This window comes from Rhodnius prolixus, unplaced genomic scaffold (genome assembly GCF_049639745.1).
Source record: "Rhodnius prolixus isolate KJV_2025 unplaced genomic scaffold, Rpr scaffold_2, whole genome shotgun sequence".
In the NCBI taxonomy this organism is placed as follows: Eukaryota; Metazoa; Arthropoda; class Insecta; order Hemiptera; family Reduviidae; genus Rhodnius; species Rhodnius prolixus.
In genome coordinates, this window is record NW_027411592.1 from 9687557 (window position 1) to 9707573 (window position 20017).

The following is a 20017-nucleotide window of genomic DNA, read 5'->3' on the forward strand; positions in this document are numbered from 1 at the left end:
AATTCATTGTGGTTGTTTTTCTTTTCTCTTAGTAAATCCTTCAGTATAAATGGTCTCGAAAACACTGTTAGGCCGGGTATCCTTAGTTTGCAGTAAAAAAACGCACTTCGAAAATGTGATACTATTAATGGGGTTTTAATAATAAATAACAAAACTAGTTATATATCTAAATCATGGAAGAATTAATTATTCATATTAATTACCTGTTTTAAAAAGTTAAAAGAATGATTTAATGCAATTTTTTTAAACCTCAGAAGGAACTTTCAATTGATGATGTAATTTGTTTTAATTACTTCATCTAAACAAGGAATTTGAACTGTTCAAGATTTTCGAGCTAGCCTTGGTTTAACATTTAATGTTTAAAATGAATTGAAAATTTTATTTTTTAATTACCTACATAAAGTTCGCATATAAAAACGGTATTGCTATAAAAATAAGACTCCGGAGAATTACTCAATTATTTAATGTTAAACAATTGCAAACATCAGATATACCGTTAATTATCTTATATTTTTACATCAATGCAGCGCATGTGCGCCTACAAAATGAATTTTTGAGTTTTATTCTATACCAAAGGTTTTTTCATAACACGTTATGCCAGTCACTTTAGAACTTTGTCTCGAAGAATATTGATTTCTACCAAAGTACTGATGGAATATTCTGGGAGAATCGTTTTTTATTTTATTTTATTTATTTATTTATTTTTATTATTTTCGTACGGTCTCACAGACAATTGCTAGAATACTGAAGCCAATTCTTTCGTAAACATTCCACGTTAGAGAAAGTAAGCTTGAAGTTAGTGAGAATTACAGTCAGGAGAAAGTTATTAAGTGTTTTTTCACCAAATCTTTCAGAAAACAGTTAATTTATTAATCAATTTATTGCGGATAAAGAAATAAAATCAATTACATGAACACGGTAAAGCAATTTTAATGCTGCTATTCATTTGGCACACTCGCCATAAAATATTACTTAGTTGCAAAGTAAGTAAGTTCGCTAAGTGTTGATTTCTTTTAACTTTCACTTAGTACAAAGTAAAAGATGTCTGAGAGAGGAAGTAATCATGTCAAATATTCGATATTACGTATTCACAGAAAAATCCAATGTGTGTGCCTTCACGATATTCCTTTACTGTAAATCCCTAAGTTCAATAGTTCAAACTCCGTATTTTTGAAACTTTTTTAAACATAATTATTCTTCATAACATTACATAGTTTGTCAAACTGTACTTTAACAACACTTCAGACGAATGCCTATCCCACCTCTTCTTCAGAACTGCACAAAGATTAATTTTCCGTCCATAGGCTCGTATTTCAAAGAAAATCTCAAACAAGAAAAGTGGTATTTAAGTAATTTCCTTAGAACTCAAAATTTTAGCAACATATTAAATCCTTTTATTATTATATACAATTGACAGACCTTACTTTACTTCTAACATGACATTCCAGAGATAAGTCTAACCACGCTTTCTCTTAGTTGTGCCATTAACGTAATTTTCCTGGACATACGTTTCGTATAAAAGTTGTAGAACTGCAATGGGTGAGTATGCACAAGTAGTTAGAAGAGAATTGTTGGAACAATTTTCGAAAAAAATTGTAAAACTATACAAAACTGAATTATCGATGAAAAATTAGTGTCGATAATTTATCATGATCGCTATACTTGCCACTAGAAAGAGAAAGTAAACAATGATCTGAGAAGAATATGTAATTATATATAGCGGAAGTAGCCTTCAATGAATTTTTCTTTTCATTTTTTGAAACTGCTCATTTTGATTTTAAGAGAAAGTCTTATGAGGATTCAAATTAGATTTTTTCAACTAGTTAGTTGAAAATGTATAGTTTGTTTGTAAAGATATAAAAAATGTTTGTATAGTTATACAAATTTTTAATAACTGTCAAAATTAAGTTACACCAAGTTTAACATGTAAATAGGTTTCAAAATAATTCACATTAATGACTATTTTCTATTACTTCAAACAGTTTTAGATGACTCTACCTCAACAAGACGGTGTATTATTATTATTATTTTTTTATTGTAAAATAAATTATAGTTAAAATTTTAAGGCTGACTAGATAACTAACAAGGTGATTGTTACTTATTGTTACCACAAAGTGACAGGGTTATATTTTTTAAACGCATATATGTATATTTTTGTAGATAAGTATTTGTAAATGCCCTTGATGATAATTGAAATAAAATTTATGTCAAAAACTCAAGAACAAAAAATGACAATTTAATATTTTTTTTTAAATATACGAAATGAAGGATACTTGTTTTACTAAAATCCAAAATTGTTGAACAAAATTTCCCAACTAGAAATATCACATTACTGAATGAATTTTTCATTTTTCTTAAGACGCCTTAAAATTTTAATTAAGATAATGTACGTTCAATAGCTCGCTAATTATTAGGAGAAAGTCGTATGTTGTTCAAAATATATATATTTTTTTTAATTTTCCTACAGACAAAACTGATTATATAATAGAGACAAAAGTTATTTAAGACAAAAATAAACGTACAATACTAAACATTTTTCATCCTTTATTATTCTTTTTTTTAAAATGATTTCTTAAATAACCTATTTTAGCAATTTAAGAAATGTAGTAAACTACATGAGATAAACAAAATTATTTTACAAAATAAACAATACCTAGTTCATATTAAAAATTACTCATTTTGTTGACAGAGCGTAATAAATTCATATTACTTAACAATGGCTTCAATAAACAATATTCTAAATTTTTTAATTCAAATGAATCATTACTGAAATATTATTTTAATGACTGTAGGGAACTGTTTAATTCATTACTCAGTTTTTGGGAACTCTTACACACACGTCTTATCTTTGCCTTTCATTCAACGATAAAAATCAAATTTTCTGAGTGCCCCTCAAAAAAAAACTTCCACTTGTAGGTTGGGCGAAGGCAATGTCCAGACAGGGCATGGAAAATGCAAAGAGAAATGGAATTCAGTGGCTAAGAATAAGGGATTTCAAAAACGATGCCATTGCGTCCATAGTTAGGTGTAATTTGAGATCTTTCACATTTCAGTTTTAAATAATAAAATAGATAACATTGATTATGACAGCAATCTTGTTCTTAAGTAGGTTGAGGTGAATAACATTATATTCGTACAAATCAATTCACGAATATTAAAAAAACAATCGCTTCATTTTGCCATTAGCTTCAACGAATCGATAAAATGACGTATTGAATACGAGGATCGCAGATCGGAAGTATTTAGTAAAAACCCAATTTGACAAAAGATCGCAATAACTTCAATTATATTTAATTCTTAAGAGCAAGTAAGGCGGAGGTTTTCTTTACTAAAAGTGTCTGACAGTATGACTTAAAAGCATTACTTACTTATTTGATGACAGATTATTAATAACAAATAAGAAATTCCAGGTCGGAGATAGAACTTAGCTAGCTGAAAGTTAAAAGAATGCATGACGGATGTTAGAGGTCAAACGAGATTTTATTCATAAGAAATGTTACTCCTAAAAGAGAAAAGGTTAAACAATAAAAAGTTTCAGATCTACCTGTCCGTACAGGAAACGGATGTTCCTTTCACGTTCGTGTTCAATGTTACCCTCACGGAATCGCCTATAAAGTAGAGACCACGTTCCAAGCGGTATCTTATTGTTTAGATTCTCTCCAGTATAAGAGATGATTCCAAAATGAGTCAAAAAGCCCCACCCCACTTCAGTGTAGATGGTCGATTGGCTCTGCAACGCTGTTTAACATATTACATTCCATCAGTCATTTAGTGTTAGTTTGCGTTAATCTTAACCTATTTGGAACTTCAGACTAAATCAGTCCAATTCTGACCAAAGCACTCACACTGTATGCACCAATTTTAAAAACAACTTTTTCACACTCAAGGAACGATAAAACGGCCATATTACCAGTGACAACTTAAAATCTAAAATATGCCCATTACAATATAAATACTTTTTGTTTTTTGAGTTGTACTGATCATTGATCTTCTAAAAAAAATTACAAAAACCACTAGTTGTTTTTTAAACTCTTATTTCTTTCGAAAATTTAAATTTTTAATCCGTACTAGTGCAGCACTTTCTCGTACACCAGTAAGAGAAACTGCAATTAATTTCTATCGTTAAGACCGTCTGTCTATCTGTCTGTATGCTGCTCTGGCAAGCGTGACACTTTTTATTTTTTTTAAAATAAGAATATACATATAAAGAAGTTGGTTTACTTTCTAAATGTTAAGTTGCGTCACCTGTTTTAAAATGTACCAGCACAAGTTTAGCGCATGACCCAAAACCGAGTTATAACTTGTGAAATTCTTTCTTTTTGTCCCCCACCCAAATATTTTGTTACAGGAAGTTTGCTATAATAATATTATTTGTATCATTGGTTGAAAACATCTAACATTTAATTCTTATAGTTTTTCAATTATCATTATTTTCATTAATTATATTTACTATACATTTTTTATCGACATAATTTCTGGTAAATACTCTATTTCAAAAATTGGTATGTTCGCGATACTTTCCAAGTAAAAGAAAGTACAGAAATCGCGGCACATCTTAAAAAACTAGTCAAAATCTCAATCAAGCTTGAGAATCAGGCGGTATTTAAAAGAACCATTTTTTTTTTTTTTGTAGCAAATGAATTGTAAAAGCATTTGGTTAAATATGTCTAGTTCAACCTGGTGCTCTCTTAATAGCTTCGGTTATTAATTAATAGATATAATTTTATTTTGTAGTGCTGTTTTTTTTACGGTCACACAATTGTCATAAATTAACGGGTAATTATTTTGACAAATAAATGAGCAGTAATTAAATCATTAACTTCAAGAAGAAATCCTCCCTAGGTATTTCGTCGATAATATTGAACCAAATTAAGTAATTCCGGTTAAATTGATCTACATATGATGAAAGTGCGTAATCACATTATTGTATTTCTGTAAACATTTTCTTTTTTTTTTCCTTAATGAGTAAATAATTATTTAATGTAATTTCTTGTTATTTATACGCCTGTTATTTATGTAACCCATTTGCTCTAATATCCTCAGTTAATTACAATGTCCCATCACAAATAGAGATTTTAGTAAATAACGAACTAGAAAGCACAATTCTAACCGATCAATTTCTTTCTTTCAAAGAGATAATTTTTAATAAATTGGTATCTTTCCCATTTTCATTTTTTCCTCATTCGATAAAAGTTGTTTTTGAAGAATGGAAATTTAATCATCAGAACCGGAAACTTGTTTGCTAAGATCAGAGACAAAAAGTTAATTTCAACTTTTTTTTTTCTATGTTAAAATATTTAATCATTTTATTTTAACTATTACTAAATATTGAAAATAAACCTCGAATAATGAAATATCACAACACAGAAAAAAAATGTAAAAGCTATTTTTGTTCTGGATTTTCAACCTCTTTCACATACGTGTCCAAACTTTTAAATTTACTTTATTTTTTAACTTTGTAAAGTAAGAAATAATTGTGGCAAGAGAGATCTAGCCAATTACCATACTGAATTGTAACAAAGAAATAAATGAACTTCATTTGTATTAGAATTGAATAATGAAGTAATTTAATTTTGTTTAAGAAATGAAGTCGATGAGATTTAGAACTTTTTGGTTGAATTATTTGATTGAAAAATATTAAATTCTTATACACACGCCATCGCCAAACATGACGACTGTTGCAGGTCACCAACCCGACGGACACAAATGACCTTTACGACGTTTCCCATTCACCTCCTACACAATTCCTTGAGTCATTCCCATTTTCTTGCCTAATTCTATGATTCCCATTGTTTCCGTTTTGAACGAATTTCCTTTCTCACATAATTTCTGTTCCTTTTTTCACCTAAAATATAATTATATGTGGCAGTGGGAGGGGAGTAAATTGTTAGTCTACTTATTCATTTGCATTGACTTTGTTTATTATGAATATTTCAACTTAATACTTTTGAATAATTTTAGGTTTAATTTTTAACAATAGTTACAAAAAACAAATCTGCAGGAAACTCACACAACTTTCTTTAAATGCAATTTTCATTGTGGAAGCATTTTAGAATTGCTTGTGTTCGCTCTTAAACAATTATGCACTGTCACCAATTATGGTTTCTAATGGTGCCACGAGGGACCACTTACCTTTAGCAACTCAAATTCAATAAATCAACTCAAGCTAGGTAGGTCTCTGGGAGAGATCTTGGAAAAAAACTGTGCCTATAGCTAGGGTTAGGTATCAAACTGTCTAATGCAATTCACGCCTTCCCACCAAAGCCTCACTGGCAGTAGGTGCAACTCACACTTAATCCCTCTTAAGGTTCTCCAATGTTCTGAGGATGAACGCTGTACCAAAATTAGAGAATCAGATGGCCTCTAATGAAATTCAAGGTGGTGAGCAGATATTTTTACCGTATGTGTAAACAGAAGATTTAGTAAACATAAAGAAAGTTTCGGTAAATCTAGCAGTCAATCTTCTGCAATATTACGCAAGTTGTAGAACCACATGTTCCTCCGCTAAGGTTGTTTATAAGATGATTATAATCTGTAGTTACATGCTGAAATCACTAGCTACGTTTAAATGGAATCTTAGAAACAATTTGTAAGAAAAACTCAATGAGCTGAAAAACCCAATCATGAAAGGGTAAGAACTTCCGTCTGAGAGATTTGCACAGCTGGTCTACAACTTGCTGAACTCACGAAACCCTAAAACTTTATTTACAGTGAAAACGCAATATTAAGAATTTGGCACAATCAAAATAATCCCTCTATACAGAAGTAAGAGAAGGTAAATAATAATAGCTCAGGGAGGGAAGAGATTGTTCTATGGTGAGATTCCTACGCGGAGATCCCGGGTTCGAATCCAGCAGCTAGCCCTCTAGATTTTCTCTTCCAAGGTTATTCTAACAGCTCACTTTCCGGTAGCTGACAGTATTATCAGCAAAGGAAACTGGCAGAACACTGAAAAACAGCTCAGAGCGCCAACAAGCAACCTTAGGCGTTAACGCGCCTTTGAAAAATATTATTTTAAGTTATTTCTGTCCACGTGATCGCCTTTAGATTTTTTCAAATTCCCTACAGCAGGCAGTTAATGGATAGCATTGTCTATCACGAGTGAACACCGCCCGAGGGCTGGCAGATAGCATGCCTACGATAGTTTGACGCGTCTTAAATAAAAAACGAAAAAAGTTATTAGATAAATTTATTATTGTTTTAGCAATAAAACCGAATAAACATAGTAATTTTGTTCACAAAATACCTATAAAATTTGACCATCTATAGAATTAAACAAATAAAACATTTTTCATTTTGGCGTATTAAAATAAAGTAATGATTTAGGAATATATAATCACATTAAGTAAATAAAAGTTTAAGTAATCAATATTTCAGAAAGTAAACAGAAATATACAGAAATAATAAAAGAATCAAATTACACTATAATGAATTACAGAGATAAAGATCATTCGACCAAACTGTATTCGAAGAGAAACCAAAATATAAATCAAATAATTCTTATGCAATTGTGACCAACCAAAATATTTCATGAGAAACACTTTTTAATGAAAAAAAACTTCCTTTTAATTTATAGATTGAGTTATTGTTGGAAAATTTGGGAAGATCAAAGGTTCTATTGTTAAGTTTTATCAATATGGTGAATTCTCAATTGTTTATTTAAAGGGCAAACTAACAAATGATACAGTTACAATTATTAAAAGAAAAATGCAAACACAACAACTCACTGTTTATTAGATGTTTTTCACGATAAATTCTTGAATATGACTCATTAGGTGATCTTAATAGTAATAAAATTGTGATGTTGAAATTTCACTTCATTCTTTCCCGAATTGTGAGATGATATACATACATGTATAGAAAGCTACATTTGGAGTTGATAATCAGGTTAATGCCAGATAAGAGTCAATGATATTTATATTTGTCTATGATATTTTCCTTATATAGTTTGAGATATTTACCATCTTATTCCCATTCTTATTCTCGCCTACTTTCACAAAGAGATCTACTGAATGGTTAATAAAGTTGGTTTATTATCATACTTGTAATAATGGCAATCATTCACAATTTACTAAAACTAATTTTAATCGAACTATTGTCTTATATTTTTCTTGTCTTCTAAATTTTATGTTAAGGAAGTAATAAAAATAAAAAAGAGACTCAAAAAACTGAAAAATCTCCACAGTTAGGTGGCACCTAAAGCAGACCTCAAGGTACCTGCGATTTTTAGTCCTTGAGTTCTCACGTTCACACACAACCCAGATACCAGACACACACAAAATTTTATTTTTTTGGAGTGGAATTAGAAGTATTTAAAACTAATATTACCGACAAAAACATCTGACCCAATCGTAACTTCCCTTAATTAGGGATGATAAATGAAAGTCAAAACTAGCCTACAATTAAATTTATCTTTTTTTTTAATTCTTATTATCAAGTGACAATATTTGACTTTACTGTTCTGATAAATTTTCTTTTTCCTTGTAATAATACTATTCAAGGAAAAATATTGTCTGAATACTAAATAATTCTAATTTTCCCCATAGAATTTTTCAAATAATAAATTACCTATTTTTCCTACAATTTACATCGCTGGCGGTTGCAATTATAAAAGTATATAAATTTCTTCTACTATACATTGCAAGTAGTTATTATGGAGATGGTGTTTTCTTTTAATAGATCTCTGCCAATGTAGAAAAATTAGCATTAGGATAGATGATGGGTTTAGTGTAAAAAGCAAGAGAAACAAGTTCTGTCGGTTGTTGCCAGGGTCAACAGTAGAAACACTCCTCATTCCGTTGATGGAGATTACTTTGTTTTCACGCTGGCGCAATTATCTTAGCCACCAAGCAGGTAGGGTAACTGGAAGAACAAGTAGAAGGTCCGGGGCGAGCATTCCACTCTCTAACTCTTAGCTAGACACGGCCGGCCGGCTCACGAAATTGTGCCGTTGCACGGCACCTTCACTTATTTAAGGGTTACTGGGTCGTGTCCCCCTTTAACCAAACGCCAACAGGAAGCTACCCTCGTCAAGACTGTCTAGTGGTCTACGCTGCTAGGTCCTTATCTGACAATTTTGGATTTTACGGTGCACTTATTTATCTTTACACTAAGGGATCTTAACTTATTATTTGGGAACTAAATTTAGTATTTTAAAAATAAATGAGCCTAAGCAATCTTAGACGATTCTCTTATTTTCATTTTACATTCTCTTACTAGTGAGAGAAAAGTATTACGGTTTTGAGAGAAACTAGGAAAAACTAGTTATGAGAGATCCAAAAAGTGTTTTATACAAATTGGTCTGTATGTATGAGTTCATTCGTGATAACTCAAAAGAATAAAAAAAGTTAAAATTTGTTATTTTGCTTAAATGCCACTAGGGATCGCGTCAATTAAGTTTTGGTGAAAGCGATCAACCAAAAATACTATTTCATTAAATACGCTTTTTATTTTCTCATATTCCGTGGTTCCTATGATTTTCTTTAAATTTGGCGCTAGACCTACAAATAATGTTCAACTTTTATTTGAAACATTTTCTCAATAATACAATTAAGCGCACTTCAGAGCGAGGTTGGCGGTTAGGCATCTCTTTAAAACGATATTTTTGGGTGATGTAGGGACTTATCAACTATTAAGAATTAAATAATTCCATTTTATTTTTGGAGGAAACTTTCAAAAAGTGAAAAATCCATTCAGAGAATGGCTACTTTCGGTTAAGAAAGCAAAATCGAAAATTTGAGATGATCAAAATGCTTCATCTTACTTAGTAAGAACAAGAAAGATCAAACATTTACAGCAATAACTAATTGTAGTTACAATACTACTTAGTTTGCAATAGATTTTCATTTTTTCCATTTTATATTTTAAAGAAATCAACTAAAACTTACCTAAATCAAATAAAATTAGTAATAAACATTATCGATTTTTTACTTTCTCTGGATTTAAGAATAAGTATAATAACAACAGAGTCTGGTTTTGATTGGTAAAAAAGAGGATGCTGCCTTGGGAAATTCACATGAAAGTTCTGTACGGCTAAGACATAGTATAAAAAGTAGTACAAAAAAGTCTAATGGAAAGTGAATAACTTCAAAAAAATTAGTGCACTGAAATTAATTTAAATTTTTAAAGCGGATGTACAATCAAACCACAAACCACTTTCTTTCCTCCATGTATCAATTTCTTTTACACACTATCACCAATTTAGTCACTAATATTAATATAATTCTTCATCTTTAATTACATTGGAATATGAGTCACACACTCATACGAATTTCTCTTATCGTAATTTACGTAATGACATTACTAAGAAATTACGTAATGATAAACATGATTAGTCTGAATTCAGATTTTTTTTGTAATGTAGCGATTCCATTGAAAATTATTTTGAAAATTTGAAGTGCCCACTTTACTATGGAATAAGAGGAAATAAAATAAATTATTTAACAAAAATCTTACCTTCTCTCCAATGTAAAACACAATAAATTGTTTACACAGATGAAATGTTATGATGATTTGAAAATTGGCTACCGGTTAACTAGCATCAGGAGTCAGTCATGGTTGGGTGTATAATGTGTAGGTATGCGAGTCCACTTGCTTCGTACAGCCGTCTCTTTCTAGTCGAGTAAGTGCCATCGACCACACTTCTTTCTAAGAAGTAGTTGGTCACAGTCGGAATCTCTATTCTTCGACATCTACTCCAGGTGCCCTCTATCCTCATCCTCTATTGTTTGTTACCAGAGAGACAATTCTAGCTCGTCTAAAAACACAAAACAATAATGTGCAACTCTTTTACAAAGATTTAATTTAGGCAAATTTAAATACATTAAATAACTAATTCTATATTGTCAAAAAAGAAAATAGTAAAGTTAACTTCTAACGCTATTTGCGTTTAAAGTAAACATACGGTTATTTTTAACAACTTTATTGATCACGTTCACCGTTACATTGCAATGAAACAGGTAACTTGTACATTCCATTTTGTATAGTGTACTAGTATAAGGAAGTATTGCGATTACGCTAAATTTTTCGAAATTAAATTCCTCCATAAAACATCCACATTGACGCACCTGAATATGAAAAAATTGTTCTCTCTCATTAGGTGTGTGTTTGTATTTACAAAACATCTTAAAGACCAATAAATTGCAAGAAGATGCAACTATATTTCGATTTGGAATAATCAATTGGTGCATAACCTGGCGATTAAAATTGAAATTTTGTCGAAAACTATTCAAATGATGTTTCTTTCAAGTTTGTACTTACACTCTGATCACTGATGGTGGTCTAAAATATTGATTTTAAAACAATTATCGAGGAAAATTCAATCAAGGACATTTTTTAGACAAGGTACTACTTAGGTAAGGATTTCCTAGTAAAGTAACATTTAAAATATGGAAGTAGAAAAAATGTTCTCTCTGAGCTCTAAAATTGTAGACAGAGAAATTTGTGAGAGTGTTCTTTTTAATTCTCTTGAGCTACAACCATACATAAGTATGATTTTTATCCTTGATTTTGATTTTTATACTTCACCTGATTCTTCAGTTAGCCAAAAAAATGGAATAAGGGTATAATCTAAAATAAGTTTAGCAAAAGTTTAACAGAAGAACATTGCTCAGCCTTTGACAATGAAATGAAAGTTAAAAAAAAAAAAATCATCCGTATAATTACCAAGTTAATAACATTTACCTTGGTAGAAATATCACGAATTTCTTCAAGGTTGCCTTCCTTTTCAGAAAATATTAAACAAAAATTAATTCCCGATAAAAATAAATATTTAACGTGGTGCCCACTGATTACGGTGAATATTTATTTGTCTATAGTTTCTTATCGCAGAGAAACCGAGGTGTTCATATTTGGCAGTGGCCATCATGATTTTATGGTTCTGGCACCAAAAAATGATTTTAATTGTAGTCAAAATTGTACTGCATTGGATGACTCTTTACACAATGAAATCGTGGGTATAATTAGAATAACGATCTACTGAAACAACGTTCTCTGGTTAATCGGCACTAACGCAACGGGAAAGTACGAGAAGGGCATCCTTCCCTCAATAAGCAACCCTACAACTACCTCTTTCCTCCAGACCCAGCTGGCTCATATGTCTTCTATTCCAACTTTGTCCAGACGGTGACTCTTGGACGATGACTACTCAGCCCTGGTCAAGCAAGTCTGCCCATAACTTTAGTCGTGGTTCTTATTTGAGTGTTTCTCTTGTCTTTGCCTCCACATATTGAGCCAATAGAACTCAAATTCCCTGCAAACCCAGAACTTTTAAGACAAACTTCTACACATCCCTAAGCATACAGAAAAAAGCTTCTTGACTCCAGAATAGATAAAGTGAGGAGGTTGTAGTGCCTATCCCGATGAAAAGCTCAAGCAAGGACACACTCAAGGCTTGAGTGAAAATTTTGGTTTTGCACAATACGCATCCGCTGGAATTCCTGTTTAGTCCCCCAAGCATGGTTTAAAGGTAAAGTCAGGGCCGATCACTGGGACACATGGTTCATGAATGCAAACTTTTCCTTATGTATCATGGTCAAAAACTTTGTAGGAGTAAAACAAATGTATCACTAGAGTAAAGAGAGTTAGTAACGTTGGTCAACTTTTCAAAAAACAAGATTTAAAGTTTGGCTTTATGCTAGGACGTAAGAATGGTTTCCTAGCCCACGATCGGCCTTTATAATTCAGTGAATCGTAGGCTTTGTGGAGCATCGACTAATGTCCAAACTTTTAACGTGTGTCTTCTAATAGGGATTTGAGGAATAATTTCACACCTGACGACCTGATGACACCGCTTGGTCGAAATATGCTAAACTTTATGGGATGCAAGACTACAATGTGCTGAACCACCTCGTTTGTTGATGTAGTAAATATATATATATTCTAGTAGTAAGTAATCTATGTAGTAAATATATAAAAACCTTCTAGAATACAAAAAAGAGTAGAATGAATGGGAAATTGAATTTCAGAAGATGTGAAGTGGACAGCTGATTCAGAGATCTAGTCTTGGTCGAGCACTGACGACTCAATTTTTTGTTCTATCCAGCTTTGTAATATGAATTTACAAATTTTGAGGGTCTACTGAATAAAAATAATGTTTGTAGCCATTTTGAATGTCATTGTGTACATGTATTAGACCCATTACAGGGTTTAAATTTTTTTTTAAAGAAATACGATTTTGTGGAAGCTGTGACAACCCGCTTCCTTCAATTCTTCTATCCCTTTATTCAAGGGAACAACATTAATGCTAGAGGCGTTTTAAGTACGATTCTAAGTCCAAGAAAACCTTACTATGAATACTGTGGTCAAAGATTTTTTTATAAAAGTTTAAGCCCTTATTGAGATATTGTATTCAATGAGACTAAAATAAATGAGAACATATATAAGTATATAAAGTGAGGAAATAGCAACTCAGTTAGGCAACCTGTTGCTTCACAACTAATTGAACCAATATCCTAGTAATTGCAATGGGAATTCCGTCATCATAAGAGACATTCTGTAAATTATTTTCCAATAAATTTACTTGTTTCAATAATAATAAAACTGGTTTTTAAATTCACAAGACTACAATTAATAATTATAAAAGAAAAACTTTCTTCAATAGGTCACTTTACCTCAAATAAAGAGTAAGATAATCCATTGCAGTGATAAAAAGTGTAAATCCAACAGGTCTCTCTTATATTCCAGCAATAAAAAACTGCTCACCACATACGATTCCTAAGAGACAAAAATCCAAATTAAGTCTCATTTTATAGAAAAAAGTAACAGACGATATTGATGAATAAATAAATAGGGAGATTTTGCAAAACATGAAATTTAGCCTCTTTTTTAAAAAGTGATTGATTCTGTTAATAAATGACTTAACAGTAAGTTGCGCTGATAAGATTTTTGTTGTGCAGTTATAAATCAGAATGTATGTATACAAATAATATATGTTAGATATTTGGTTAGATATAGGAGCCGTTTTCGAGAACTACGCGAAAAACTAAAAATCGGTACAATAGAGAAGCACCCCTGCTGGACCGATTGTTCAAAACCTTATTGAAGGTAAAGCAAAATATCAAATTTGAAATGTCTTCGAATTTTTATTTTGAATTGAACTGATGATGATGGGCTGGTCGATTTGTGAATACCACTTTTTCAAATTTAGCGAATCACTAAACGTATACTGAAGGATAAAAACTAAAGCAAGAGAAAAAGATCTACTTGCTCAAGTTTACTACGGCATTTCTACAAGGCTAGGAGGCTATTCGGACAGCTGAAGACTTAACCAGGAATGGAGGGGTGCTCTAACTACAGACGACACAACTGTCGCGATGGCGCAGGTTAACTGGCCCAGCACATCCACGGAATCAAAACTTTGCCCAGCTTTTTGGTAAGGGAATCATAAAGAGAATTTAAACAAGAAATGGATTCATTTTTCTACATATATACCTAGTTATAGAAGAGTTGATCCGTTTAAACTTATTTAGAGCTCACATTTCCTAAATAATGTATGCAGTGTAATTTACGATTTCATTTTTTTGAAACACATTATTAGAATACTTATTTTTATATACTTTGGGGTTTTGAGTCCCAAATCCCCCTCACGCCTTTGTTTACTCATCACGTACTTTCAAACATGGCATTACCATCTAAAATAATATACTTAATTAACAACCTAAGTGTAGCCTAGCATAATAAAAACTCGTGTGTGAGTTTCACTCAAGATACCCTTAAAACCGTCTTGTTCAGCTTGGGCAAGAATGTTGTTTATGTTATGCAATACGTACGAAGGCCATGAAACATAGAAAAACGAACCGGTTTACCTTGACAGCTAAGTTCCTTGTGATACTTATGACCCACACTTAACATGCACCTGTCTAGGTGTACAGCTTGCTCAAAATGAATCGCTGCTGGGTGATTTTCTGAGTTCACTATCTTCACTCTGTTTGTCCACATGACAGACAACATAAAACATATTTAAATAAGTTAATCAATCAATTTTTCAATGAATCAATCATTCAGTTTCTTTGAGTGGTGGCTACAAAATTAGTCTTGATAACCAACAGACACAAGACTAAACAAACTTGAAATGTCACTTTCGAGAGAAGTTTATGCTTCTTTACTCAAATTCTGTTTTCCTTCCTTCCGACTTGCATCAATCTTTCTTCATGTACGATTGTTCATGTAGTCAGGTCGTGGGCTCTGATGTACTCACGTAGAGAAAATATATTTCGTGTAAATCTACCTTCTTTCAACGAGCAGAGTAGGTTAACTATCTATCAAAATTCAGTGTGTGAATTACATTACACTGTGAAGGTTATAAATACTTAAGAAATAACCTTCATCACACGTCACAGTGTAGTACGTTACGAAAACTTTGTAATTGGTAATCGAATTCTCTACATGTGCCCTAATAAATCAGCCAAATAATGAAAATTCTTAATTTCTAATTAAGAAAATGAGTCTCAAAAAAATCAGCTTTTATACAAATAATGGACTTCAATGGGAAAATTTGAATACTGAAGTTAACTGAGAAAAATAACTTGGAGAAAATCTTAAGAAACGGAATCTTAAGAATGGTGTTCCTTTTGATTGGAAGATTTCAGAACCATGTTCTCCTTTCCTGGCATTGTTAACTAATTCCCTGAATTAACTCTACTGGAACAATAAATTTCTTGAAGTGGGAGCAGGCCAATGCTGGTTTTTAATATTAACTAACTTGCCAGGAGCTACTGAACTCATTTGCTGCAGTGTCTGCCCCAGGTACAACCAAGGACACGTCTTGGTCAGTAGCGCAAAACGAAAACAGGAAGAGGCTCCTAATGCAGTTTTGAACATCATTTTCAAGCGACTTGAACAAAAATTTAATAGAAATCATGCGGTCTAAAAGGAACTGTTCTGTTTAAAGATAGTTCTGAAATATCCTGCGTCTTAGGAATGGAATGAATCCAGACATAATCTTTTTATGATATCTTGCAAACCAAGCTAGAGGTATGCTAGACTGAAACTGAGACTAGTGATGTGGAAAACTTGAGACAAGGCTTTTAAAAAAATAAGGAAGTCTTTTTCTAGAAGCTGTATTGAAGGCAATGGTTGCTTGGTAAATTTTCCTATCCCTTGTTTGGTAGTGTAAGAAGTGGCTCTCCCGTCGCATGAAGGCCGTACTTGAATGTGAAGTCAGTGGCCGACCAATTGGCAAGGGATTGGTTCGCTATTCTATTTACTGGACCAGAAACTGTCGGAAGAAAAACTAACGGAGTCGTTCAAACGCAATCTTAAAACGCAACAAATACTGGAAAACAAAGTCATGTACTGTAGGTTGTCTTGTCCCCTTGAAAACAAGGTGTGTTGTAGTTTGTAATCGGTTTGCGATATGAGATCTTTGGCACCATAAATCAGAGGAGATGATATCATAATATGGACTAATGGGAAAGAGCACTAGAAATACTTTTAAAATTGGGATATTCTCCTACTATACCTAAATAGGGGTCGGCACAATACTCCCTCATTTAGGTGTAGGGTCATGGGGACAAGACAACCTTAAGCAAACAATCAATTATGTTCAAGGAACCTTCAAATAGGAATTTCCATGTTTAAACTACTTTTTAGAAATCTTTTAAGCATTCTAGACAAACTGTTGTTAGAGTAAATAGAGGTAGATCTTTATAAAATGTAAAACAATGGAAATTGTCCTGAAAGAAATATTTCTTATAACTAGAATTCGTCGTACAACAGCTAGTCTTCTGTCCAGTACAATACCGTATTATCTAAACTTCATTATCCATTGGATCTGGCCATATTCCAGAACGCATTCCTTCCTTCCTTCTGAGTACACTGGGTGATGTAGTGTGAGAAGCATTACTTCCAAGCCTCGGATGTCGCCTTTATTCTCTTACTCTCATCAACAAGATTACTGCTTCCTTGATGAGTTTAAAAAAAATGTCTGATCTCTCACATGACTTTTTTTTTTACAATTCTCAATATTCTAACTTATATTTTTATTAAGTTCAAATTTTCGCTGAATATTAGTGAGATTCAATTTTATTGTACATACCCTACAATAAAGCGGTATTCCCCTAAATCCTCCTAAAATCTATGAAGAGAAAGGAACAAAACTTAGGAAAGAAGGGTTTTGAAAAAACATCTCTGATTTTCTTTTACAGTAAAAAAAAAAAGTCTGCAGATGATAACTGGACCACCGTGTTAATTATAATAACCAAACAGATCCACTTTTACATATATTTGTATACATAATTTAGATGAAGACAACTTTCTCCTGAAAGTAAGCAGGATTTCATCCCCACTTTTCTAAACAATAAATAGGTCATGTTTTATAGGTATTTTTTAATTGAGAGAATTGCATTATTAATTTAACTATAATTCCTACATTATGTAAATTGTACAAAAACAATGAATGAACACTCACACGATTTATGGGCGTTTAAGCAATTAAATTTTCTTGAAACTTATAATTGGTATTCTACGCACAAACGATGGTACTGAGGTACTAAGGAGAGATCTTTAACTGTGCTATCGATTTGACTTTATTTGATGTTCCGAACATGTCCACATCTACTGCTGCATTGAAAATTGAGGCGGGGCGGACTAGTAATAAGGTAAAAAAAATAAGGTATGGATGACGAACTAAATTGCACAATTTCTTTTTGGAAATAAAAAAAGCCTTTCTGTACGATCACAGTGCCCATTGAAAACTGCACAATTTTCAGATTAAAGTTAGTAATTTAAAAGTCACTAACTAAGCTGATTCACACTGTTGAGTAGTTCTCAGTTGGACTAACTATGCTAATTCACGCTAATGATGTTATGTTTTCCAAAAACTGTTCTAATTTTGGGTTTATTTTAAAGATATTCAGAAATAATATTATTTCTAATAATATGTAATAAGTTTCTTTGAGAGAATTCCCACAATATTTTCGAAAGTCAAACGATAAGCTGAGAAAATTCCGCATGGACAACTAAATTTTGATTTAGAGTTCACCAAATCTGATTTTCCTTATTTGTGTAGAAGGAAATGTCAGATTTTTGGAACTTAGTCTTCGGAACTTTGTCAGATTTTTTGACTGTAGAACTTGACTTTATCAACTTTCAAGGTTTTTCATGAAATTGATTACTACCATATTATCTGATCTTTAGGAAAAGATTTAAGTTGCATTTCATGAGAATCTCCTTTAAAAAAATCAATTATTCTGGGAAAAAGTTTCCAATAAAAGTTATAGATCCACAAGTTCGCAATAAATGTATATACTAAGATTAAAGAAATCGTAGAAGCCGTTTTTGATAAAATGGCACAAAAAAGTGAAAAATTTATTCTTTAAAGTGACTCTCCCATTTTCTGGCTAACAAGTGGCATTTAAATGTAATATCTGCCGATTGAAGTATCTCTGATTTTTGTTGTTAACATTTATGCCGAACACCGATTAATTAATGTGATTAATTTAAAAATGACAGCTTAAATAAAATATACTAAGGCACAAAACAGTGATAGAAAAATTTTCATTCATCAAGTTCAATAAATAATTAATAATTTGAACTTCTTTCACTAAATTTCGTATAAAATGAACTCCCTAATATTATTTACAAATAAAAACTATACTGATACTGAACTACTTAAGTACCCCATTGCCGATGTAGATAAGGTTCAGTCCACAGGAAATAATAACAGCTGAACACTTATTTGTTATCTTTTCTAAGTCATGGGTGTAAATAAAGATAGGTATATTCTGAATACAATTAACTTGAAATAATGTAAAACCTATCTAAAACAATTGGCATTACTATACTTAACATTTACTTATTCCTTTCAAAATATGTACCATTTTAACAAAAATTAATGAAAAATTTTTCCAACATCGTCTTCACCGATTTTCTTTAAACTAGGTTTACTGATAGTAAATCTAAAACTTTTTTCAGCCTATCCACGTGGACATCTTTATTGAGTGATCACACGCACAAAAACAAGTCTTAGCGACCAGTTTGTACAAGCTTGTTCAATTACGCCAAAATCTTGAACTCTCTAGTGTTATACGAGGAACATTAACCTCTCTAGCGAATCAATAACTATTTAAAACTAGAATGAAAGACTGCTTGTTCGGTCCCTATTTACTATTCGTGATATGTATATAATATATTTTTATAAAGATTCTGCTAGGACACTGATCGCAATTATACACTTAAGAATGAAAAATTTTCTCCATAATTAATTTTAAGAAATATGTACTTATTTCTATATTATTTTACGGGAAAAGTTTCCAAAAAAATAAAATTGACAATAGTAGGTGACAGAAGAAATAAAATAAGATCAGCTCCTAAGAGTTTCTATAAACTTCTTGTATACATTACATACACAAAGTTCTATAACTTTTTTGTCCAAATTTTGTAAAGAAAAATTAAGTTTTAAAGCATTCTGTGAAAGAGATGGAAGCAATCAACCCTCAAAAGTGTGGTTTCAGTGTGACAGGCGGTTTGACAATCTAGGAAGAATATTGAATTAAGGAGAAAATATAATGCTTGGAAGAATTAATATGTACCAAAAATTCAGAGTTTATACGATGAAATTTTTGGTCAGAGAAAGTAGTGACACCAGACTTTTGTTATATACCCAGAGCTTGGAGCTTGGAGTAGACATAAAAAGTATATTAATCTTCGGTTCTACTTGAGATTTGAAACAAACGACACAAAATAAGATGGTATAACCAGATAGAAAAAGCGCAGCATTTATGCTAAATGCAATGGCTACCTCTCAGAGAAGAGAAGAGTTGGGCGAAAACTTTTTCTTCATTCGATTAGGAGGGTATACACCATAGTTTATTATTAACATAGACAAAGAAGATAATGATCGACTTTCTACCCAAATATATAAGCATACTGACAAAATAAATTTCCGAATTTATTTAATAAAATCTGAACTAAGTAATTGTAAAATTTTAATTAGTAATAATTAATTCCTTTTTTAAACAACTAATTTCGGATCATTTAAATTTTTATTTAATTTAATTATTTTCATAATTTTGAAAGT

The 20017-nt window shown here is 31.6% G+C and overlaps 1 protein-coding gene and 1 long non-coding RNA gene across 3 annotated transcripts in view; one reads left to right on the forward strand and one right to left on the reverse strand.

The window, feature by feature from the left end:
* Nucleotides 1-20017, forward strand: part of GILT1 (Gamma-interferon-inducible lysosomal thiol reductase 1) — a 28677-nt gene that overhangs the window by 4565 nt on the left and 4095 nt on the right. The gene's annotated exons all lie outside the window — the stretch shown is intronic.
* On the reverse strand, nt 709-15330 carry LOC141450396 (uncharacterized). Of its 2 annotated transcripts, XR_012456096.1 has the most exons (5): nt 14805-15324; nt 13611-13713; nt 10456-10756; nt 3545-3738; nt 709-3432 (listed from the first exon to the last, which is right to left on the reverse strand). It is a non-coding gene; the product is annotated as an uncharacterized lncRNA (long non-coding RNA). The 2 variants fall into 2 exon arrangements; XR_012456095.1 differs by having other exon boundaries at nt 709-3738; nt 14805-15330.